This window comes from Neophocaena asiaeorientalis, unplaced genomic scaffold (genome assembly GCF_003031525.2).
Source record: "Neophocaena asiaeorientalis asiaeorientalis breed wild unplaced genomic scaffold, Neophocaena_asiaeorientalis_V1.1 scaffold15, whole genome shotgun sequence".
Lineage (NCBI taxonomy): Eukaryota > Metazoa > Chordata > Mammalia > Artiodactyla > Phocoenidae > Neophocaena > Neophocaena asiaeorientalis.
The window spans coordinates 11,225,181-11,235,232 of NW_020185328.1; the positions used below are offsets into that span (position 1 = coordinate 11,225,181).

General features: G+C 38.8%; 1 pseudogene; it reads right to left on the reverse strand.

Moving 5' to 3' along the window:
* Positions 1-1,857: 1,857 nt before the first annotated feature.
* LOC112392797 (jupiter microtubule associated homolog 2 pseudogene) lies at positions 1,858-2,390 on the reverse strand (annotated as a pseudogene).
* Between the last annotated feature and the right edge of the window lie 7,662 nt (positions 2,391-10,052).

Here is a 10,052-nt window from a genome sequence, read left to right on the forward strand (position 1 = left end):
CTTGTATATTAAAAAGAAAAGTTAGAAATAGCAGTTCATTTCTACCTTTGGAAGATCTTACTGTAAGCTAAACAAGTTAGTGTGTTTAACTAACTAAGTTAGTGTGTTTGAGCTTAAAAGTTAACCACCATGTATGACATTTTTTAATGTGGAAAAAAATGCTCTGAATTCCAGACAACTTTCCTATAAATGACCATTTGAAGGATGGAGGAGATAGGAAGCACTTGATAGAGTCACATGGAATCAGTGTTTCTCGGCTCCAAAGTCAGCAGGGGGACCGAAAGGCAAAGTGTCTTTGCTTGGCAAAGCACCGTGTGAACCCCCCAGCGGCGGTGGAGGACGTGCAGTTTGGCAGGGAGCTCCTGCAGGCACGTGAGCGTCCAGGCCACTAGGAGTGCGACTGCACTTTAACAACGATGAAGACATTTTTAGCACTGCATTAGCTTTGTAGGCACTCGTACCAGTAGCTCCAACCCAAACTGTTGGTCCCATGTGACTGCAGTACAGGAACCGAGACCATAGCCCTATAGTGGCTCAATGGGAGAAACTTTCGCCCAACAGATTACAGCAGCACCATTCTTGCCAGCCCATTACCTTTGCTGGCAAATACCATGGAATGGGCCGGTTGAGACTTTACTGCCAAACTATTTAATGTCTTAGCCTAAGGTCTCTAAGGCTCATCTGGAAACTGTGAATATGGTCCAGAGGTTCTGCAAAGCTTTATAAAGGGTGGCCTAAGAAAACTTTCCTTCCTCTTTGGTGTACCTGAGCAACAGACTTTTTTCTAGAAAGGTGTCAGAAACAGACCAGAGTCAACAGTTACTGATGTAAAGCTGGTACTTGAGAACAGCTCTTGAGCTATTATGACAGAATCCAAACCTAAGAACCCAAGGTTCTCAAGCATCTCTTCTTCCCACTGTCAGCAGGAATATAAAGGAAGATACATGAAGGAGTTAAACAATCCCATTACCTGGATATATCTGGGTAGTTTTAAAGTCCTGTAGAAGTTAGTGGTCTTGCAGAAAGGAAGTGTCACTGGTGAAGGGAACTGGCTACATCACTAGTGAGGGGCAAAGGCCTGGACTTAAGGCTGATGAGGAAAAAAGGAACAATTCACAAGCAAAACTGCCTGTAAAGAGCCCCAAACCAGTCTCTCCTGGATGAAAGGGAGAGATTTCTACATAAGATCTGGCCAAGGATTTAGAGGGCAGAAGCGGGGCACCTCGGGAGATCAGGGTGCAAAATCTTTCCATAAAGCGTACGACTGAGAACATTTTGGTTTTTTGTTGACAGTTGCTGAGGAAAAGCAATGAAGATGTTTCAAGAAAATCTGCGGAACTGAAGCGAAAAACACTGCGGCCGAAGTCGCAGGAATGGAGACCGTGTCCATGAAGGGTAAACGGCGTCAGGGCCTCAGGGCTCTATCCAGATACCCGCCTCGCCACCCCGCCAGTGTTTCAGTGTGTCTTGCTCTTCTATCCCACAGCAACGGACATGTGGTTTTTGGTTTTCTCTCCAAGGCTTTAAACTCTGCTACTGTGTTAGTGATTCCTAGATACCCAGCTAGCCAACACACCAAGGACGCGAAGAGCCCACTCCTCAGGCGCCCCTGGCCTGGCACCGCCTCCCCGCCCACCCACCCGAGAGCTCCTCCCACACCAGGCATCACGTTTCCTCCCTTGGTTTCGGCAGGCGAGGTCTCGGGCTTCTCGTGATGGCAGTGAAGTCGGAGCAGCAGCTGCAGGTGTCCACCCAACAGACCGTCTCCCCACCCTGCTCCTTCGGGCTAAAGAAACTACAGCTTTGAAATCCTATCTCTCGAGTTTCCTGTCTGGCTCTGGGGGACGCAGCAGCGTCTCAGTAGAAGGAGACGCTGGACTTGCCTCCAGGCGGGTTCAGGACTTTGTTATGGGAGCGAGGCCTCAGGCTCAGCCTGGGCTCATGACTGCCGATGGCGGGCGCCGGCTGCTGGGCACGGGCTGCACCTCCCGGGCCACTGGGCGCCCCAGCTCTTGTCTGGGGGAGGCGCTGGCTGCGGCTCTAAGGTCCGGTGTGTCCTCTCCCTCACACAGGAACACGTGGTCCTTGGGTTTGTTGGGTGTGCCATGGGTGAAGCAGCAGCGACTGGGGAGCCAAAAATGTCACTGGTCTTCCCACCAGGGCGGTTCAGACGCTGTCGAGTCTGCACAGGCGTGGATTCGTCAAATATACCACTTCCTTTCCCCCCAGGGGGCTTGGTCCTTTTGGGTATGTTCTGAGGTTTTTCAGTGGGTCCAAAAATATTAGATGTCATCCTGTTAAGGCCTGCGTGGAGGTGCGGCTGCTTCTGGACGATCGCTCGGCTCTCCTCCCGGGGGCTTCATGGCCCTGGCGGCGGCCCGACCTCCCTCGCTCTCCCGCGCCCGGAACGTGTCGCCCGCCAAGCGGAGCCTCCCGCCCCTGTGGTTTTCATTTTACTTTTTATGTCCCTGATCGCAAATGATTTTGAGTGCCTTTTCATGTGCTTATCTTTTGAATATCTTGAATATTGAATATGCTTGTACTTATCTTTTGAATATCTTGAATATTGAATTTTTGAATATCACTTGAATATCTTCTTTTGGAAATTGCCTGCTGTAATAATATATCCTTAAAAATTAGACTATTCATAATTTTATTGTTTATTGTAGGAGTTTTTGTAGAATCTGAATGTGTTTTTGTCACATAAATGTCATGAATATTTCTCCTTGCATTTGGTTTATCTCTTCATTTTTAAGGGAAGTCTTTTCATGAGCAGAAAATTTCCAATTAATCCATTTCACTTCTGCTAAAAGTTGAGTGGTTTTGTTTTTTTGTTTTTGTCCTTACCAAGAAATCTTTGCTTACTCTAAGGTTATTAGGGTATTACAGTTTGGATCCTTTTAGAAGTTTTACGGTTCTGAATTTTCAATTTAGGCCTATGACTTATCTCAAATTAATCTTTGTGTATGGTTTGAAATTGGAGTCTACTTTCATATAGATATTTAGTTGTTTAATCAACATTTGTCAAAAAAAAACCTCTTCTTTCCCAATTTATTTATCAAATGGCTAGATATGTGAGTCTGTTTCTGGACTCTATTCTGTTCATGAATCTCTCTATCTTACACCAAAATCACACTTAGTTATGTAAATTTTGAAATCAGTTCATGTAATTTCTTCAACTATTTTTTTTTCAAGATATTTTCTAGGTTCTTTGCATTTCCATAAGAATTTTAGAATTTTCTCACAAATTTCTACTAGAAATCCTTTTAGGATTTTGTTAGGGATTGTGTTGAATCCATGGGGAAAATTAGAGAAGGAACATCTTAAAAATATTGAACCTTCCAATACATAAAATGGTAAATCTATCCCTTTGGGTCTTCATTAATTCCTTTGGGCAATGTATTCTATTTTTCAATATACAGGTTGTGCATATATTTCATTGGATTTAATAAAGTACTTTGGGGCTTCCCTGGTGGCGCAGCGGTTGAGAGTCCGCCTGCCGATGCAGGACGCGCCCATGGCTCACGGACCCAGCTGCCCCGCGGCACGCGGGATCTTCCCGGACCGGGGCACGAACCCGCGTCCCCTGCATCGGCAGGCGAACTCTCAACCACTGCACCACTAGGGAAGCCCTGAAATGTTACCTTTAATGGTATTGTCATTACTAGTAGATAAAAATACAAATCATTTTTATATATTTATTTTGAATCCTGTGATCCTGATCACTTCACTTATTAATTTTAGCCATTGTTTTGTAGACTACATAGAGTTTTATACATAATCATGGCATTTTCACATAAGGACAGTTTTACTTATTCCTAGATTTTAGGTTTTTTATTTATTTTTAAATATTTTTACTTTATTGCACTGGCTTGGACATTCAATACAGTGCTAAACAGAAGTGGTAAAAGTGAATATCTTGACCTTTTTTCCTCTCTCAGGAGAAAAAGGCTCAATATTTTATTAAGTGCGATGTCAGCATTAGACTTTTCTTTAATTCCCCTTCTTGGATTAAGGGGAAGTTTCTTTCTATTCTTAGTTTGATGTGTTGTTTTTTTAAAATCATGAATGGGTGTTGAATTTTGCCTTTTTTTTTTTTTTTTTTTTTTGTCCTCCTAAGAAAGTCATATGGCTTTCTCTTTTATTCTGTTAATGTATTGAGTTACATTGATTTTTGAATGAAACACTAGACTAAATTTCTGGGATAAATTACCTTTGCCATAATATATTATCCTTTTTATACATGGATTGATTGAATTCATTAATATTTTGTTATGAATTTTTGCATCTGTGTTTGTGAGAGATATTGGTCTGATTTTTTTCTTGTAATATTTCACCACAAAGTTATTCTGGTTTTATAAAATGTATTGGGAAGTCTTCTCTCTTCCACTAATTTCTGAAAGTTTGTGTATAACAGGTATTATTTCTTCCTTAAATACTTGGTAGAATTCAACAGTGAAGCTATCTGAGTCCACGGTTCTTTGTGGGAAAAAAAATGATATTAATTTCCTTTACAGTTATCGGTATTTTGTACTGTCTATTTTTGTGTGTGTATGTGTCTGATGAAATTGTCCATTTACCTAAGTTGTCAAATTTATTGGCATAAAGTTGTTCAAAATATTCACTTATAGTCATTTTAATGGTTACAGTGTCTCTAATGATTTCTTCCTTTTTATTCCTGCTGTCGTTGTGTTCTCCTTTCATGAAACTACGGCAGGCCAACATTTTAGCTTGCAAGGAGGGAAGGCTCTCACAGTCCTTGACAATAACCTGGACAAATTTTTCAGCAGTCCAAGATTTGACTGATTTAAAGTTCATAATGATTCATTTGTTATTGTACCAGCTTTTTTTTTTCCAGCTATCTCAATCCGTTAATACTTGTACAATATTTGTAAATTCCTTGATGCAAAGTAGTCCTCAGAGCTAATATTTAAAGAAGCAAATGTGTTCATTTCATTGATAACTAAAAATTAAATACACAATACACTGGGAAGTACTTCAGTATTTCCACGTTGACATTACCTACCCCATTACTTAAAAGTAGATTTTAATTTATTGAGCTCTTCAAGAATTATTGAGAGCCCTATTAAGCCAACTCTTGTGGAAGGTGCTGGAAATATAATGAGGAGTAAGACACAGTTCTTGCCCTGAAGGAGCTTACAACTGAGTATTGAGAAAGACGTGTTACCATGACTTGATGGCTTAGTCTAACAAGTGATATGATAAAAGTGGGCACAAGAGACAGAGAGGGAAGACTTGACTCAGTCTTATCTAGGACGGGCTTCTAGGAGGAAGTGTCATATATATTCAATTCTGAGGAATGAGTAAGAGCTAGCTAAGCCATTCTCAGATTCCTGTCCCTCAGAGACTGCAAAAATACAATCTGTCTTCATTATTCATAGATTCTCTATTTGCAAATTCGCCTACTTGCTAAAATATGTTCATAACCGCAAAATCAACATCATGGCATTTTCACAGTCATCCACCACCATGTGCAGAGCAGTGAAAAATCTGAGTAGCCCAATGATTGTGCCTCTTCCCAGTTAAGATCGAACAAGGCGATCTCTGCCATCTTCCATAAGGTGTCCTACTGTAAACAAGTGTCCTTTTCATTGTCTATTTGGTGCTGCGTTTTCCGCATTTTGGTGTTTTTTGATGGTGATTTCGTTGTCTACAATGGCCCCAAGCAAAGTGCTGAAGTGCATCTAGTGTTCCTAAGTACAAGAAGGCTGTGATGTGCCTTTTGGAGAAAATATATGTGTTAGACAAACTTCTCTCAGGCATGAATTATAGAGCTGTTGGCCACGAGTTCAATATTAATGAATCAACAATATATATTAAACAAGTTGTTTTTAATGAGTAATACACATAAAACAAATTTATGTATCGATTGGTTGATAAAAAGTTTGTGGCCAGAGGCTTGCAGGAGCCTAAGCCTGTGTTTCCCCAGGAGCAATGGTTCAGTATTCACTACTTCTGTGTTTGCAGTGACTTTATAAAATATAACTACTGTAAATAGTGAGAATCAACTCTAAATGTTTTCTGTTTTAAGCACTAAGTTTTGAGATAACTGGCTATGCAGCAATAGATAACTAAAAGAAAATATAAAGTCCAATGATGTAGCCTTTTTATAAGGCCTATATGATCTGACAGCTAATACGCCCTTCAGGAGTGTGTCTAATGTCTAGCCAAAAATATTTTAGTACAGAATGAATGTGTACATTTGCAGGTGAATATTCATTCTTTTTTGTTGGAATTGGCATAGCTCTGTAGACTATTTGGAGCTACTGTGTTTTGAGATATTCTGAATTGTTTTCTATTTGGAAGTAACTTAATGTATCAAGAGTTGGCCACATCCAGTGCCTTCCCACTTAACTTTGTTTTCAGGATCTCTTTTAGCAATGTATTGTGAACAATATACCAATATTAGAAAATACCAGTTTTGTGGCTTTTCTATTGTATAAATCCATTTTAAAAATCAACCAAACAAGGTTAACACTGGCTATGTGTGAAAAGGAATGTCTTGACAACCTAAGGTCCCTGCTTGGTTTGCATTCTCCATGATTATACTTGTTTCATACTTGTTAAGACAATGATCATTATTTAAGCTACAGAAGAGCTTTGCCTACCTCTGATGAACACACACAGGTGTAGGGTGAGCCATTAAAGAAAGATTAAATTGTTGGCTCCTTATTAGAAAGTCCCGCTTATTTTGTTAAAAGGTACCAGATTATGTATAAAAATAGAAAATAGCTGAATTGGGCACAGGCATTCTGCTGGGATTAGATGAATGGCAGCTGCGAAACCATTGTGAGAGGCAAAAGCGCATTTTAGCTTTCGCTAAAAAGACTGTGGCTCTCACTTTCCTTGCAGCTCTGGCCCATGTCTTGCTGCCAGCTCAGCTGTTAAATTACTGTGATATTGGAAAACAGGCTGGAGCTGGCTGTGTTGATAAGGAAAATAATTTAGGAAGTCCCTGTTCTCACTCCTAAGAATGTCGCCTTAAATGTATAAAGAATAATAATCATAATATTCAAGTATATGAGGTGCATAATCAATATCTTAAAAGATGTATGAAAAATAAAGTAACTTACCTGTTTAAATTTTTTTTTTTTTTTTTTTTTTTTTTAGACTCTCAACCACTGCGCCACCAGGGAAGCCCCTGTTTAAATATTTTTAAATATTTACTGAAAATTTATAAAATTGTTCATTTCATCGACTGGTTCTGATGCTGGTTTTCTGTGGGGACAGGGATAACAGGAATCAAGTTGTTATTTGACCCAGAAGAGATATGAATACACAACATATATTATTTTCAATCTAAGAGATAACTCAAAAATCTATACATCAGATCTTCTGGGATTCTTTTTTTGGGGTTCATTAATATTCAAAGATTTTAGAACTTGAACACAGCACCAGGAATCTCCACACTGACTCACATCCTTTGTAGTCTCCAATATTGCTCTGAGAATCACAAGAGATGTAACTTATTCGAAACTTAGTTCTGCTTAGACACAAAGTCATAATTCTTGCCTTCTTCTACTGTGGAAATGGGAAGAAGGGCCTGAGAAGAAATTAATCAAGTACTTCTATTCCTTTCCTGGCCACCAACTCCCCCCGCCCCCTTTCCCCAGGTTAATAATTCCCACTGGGGGTAAGGGGTTATGGCAAAGAGACATTCAGTTCATTAATTCAGAAAAGTAAGTGAACCAATGTTTATGAAAATAGTCAATTTTGGAATTGGGGAGGGGCAACTCTTAGGTGTACCCATTTCAAATTTCTATGTTTTAAAAGTTTCAATAATGTTCATATTTCTTTTAAGCATTATACTTTTGAGCACAAAATGGTTTAAATAAGATTTTAATTTCTTTAAATAATCCTCAAGGAGCCTAAAATAGAACTGTATTCTGTGCATTACAGTTTAATAGATGTGTTATTATTTAAACTGACTGCAGTTGTATTTGATTTTTTTCATATAATTAGATTCAGTCTAGCCTTTTGGTCTAGCCTACTGGTAATTTTCTTCATTGGAAAATCTGTTAAAAACTTTGATCTTTTTTTGAACCTCCCCATTAATCAGTTCAGTTCACTGATCTGATTCTAAAATATAAGCATATGAAAAGACTGAAATAATTGGTTTGCTCTGAATTACACAAGTTCATCTGGATAGAATCTATGGAGACAATAGGAAAGCTGAAAAGAGTGTGAAAGCATTTCCTTTAGTGGTTTCTTTATGCTGGAAAGAATGATACATTTGTATTTATCTCTGAAACAAAAAGTCACCGACACAAGATTAGGAATTAATATTTTCTTATGAGAAAGATGTATAATTTACATATAGGTTAGTTTACCTTAACAAAAATGAATTTTAACTTTCACTTTTTAAAAGATGAGAAATATTTGGTGAAATGCCTTAAACTCCATTTTAATTTACTGTTATGACCAGATATATACATAAATAGTTCATTAAATACAAGGAAAAAGAAAAAAAAATAATGATGTTAACAATTAATTGCTTGTGTTTTAGGGATAAAATCCATTGACAGATTTTTTTAAATTAATAAGCTTAATTTTTTTTAGAGTAGTTTTAAGTTCACAGCAAAATTGTGTGGAAAGTACAGAGAATTCCATGTATTTCCTATTTCCACACACCCACAACCTTCCCTGCTATGGACATCCCACATCATAGTGGTACATTTGTTACAATCAATGAACCTATATTGACACATGATTATCAACCAAGGTTCATAGTTTACATTACAGTAAGACAAACATTTTCCAGCATATATAAATATAAATATATATATATAAAACACATACACTTTCATACATGGATTTCTTTATTCATGTGATATCCAAAATTTTAGAAGAATGTGCACAATTTATTATAAAATTGTAACAAAGACTGGAGAGTGTTTTGATCATTCTGGAAAGATGAAGCTCAGTATAAATACAACCTTGGAAATTGTCCAGAGATTGTGGCAATATCTTTCTTCTAAATAGTTAGATATCCTTTCATTAAAGATCCCAAGTACTCTTAAAGGGATCTTGTGACAAGTATAGTACAAATGCTAGGCAGGGACCAGAGGGGGTATGTTTTTCCATATTGAAGTGGTCCTCACCCACTTTGACCTTATCTCTTGCCGGAAGCATAGCCTGTGTGGTGGTGGTGGCGGGGGAGTGTCTGGAAACTGTGCTGTACATGTGGTGAGACAGCCTGAAGCAACTGTTATTTGGCTGTTTGTTGAGTCCCTGCTCACATTATTTAAAGTTATGTAAACTGGTGTTGGGGAATATTGTGTGGCAGAAATCTTTTAGTGAATTCCTAACTTAGGACCAGTTGATACTGAGTCTGTGGTTGTGAAGCAGTCAGTCAGATCCCTGAGTCTAATTAACTCTGGTGGACCTGACAAAATAGTTCCATGAACCTTCCAACGAAGGGCCAGACCATGGATCATTATGAGGTCTGACTCTGTTATGAACTGAATGTTTGTGTTTTTCCTAAATTCATGATGAAATCCTAATGCCCAGTGTGACAGTGTTAGGAGACCAGCATTTGGGAGATGATTAGGTCATGAGGGTGGAGCCCTCATGAATGGGGTGAGAAAGAAGAAACCCCAGAGGACTCTAGCACCTTTGCCATGTGAGGACACAGTGAGAAGGTAGCCATCTGCAAATCAGAAAACAGGTCCTCACCAGACACTGAATCTGCTGGTGCTTTGATCCTGGACTTCTCAGCCTCCAGAACTGTGAGAAATAAATGTTTATTAAGTTGTCAGTCTACGGTATTTTTGTTATAGTACCCCAAAGGACTGAGACATTTCACCTACACAAACAACAAGTAATCCTAGATCAACTTTGTTTTTAAAATCTCAAGCTGCAACCTTAAACCAGGGCATATATAACTCCTCCAGTGCTCAATGGATGTTTCATAAATGTAGTAACATAATGTACACAAGTGGTTAAGCAAACAGGTTTGGAGTCATATACACCTGGGTTTTAATCAGAGCCCTTCTTTTATTAACTGCACAACCTGGGGAAAATTGCCTAAA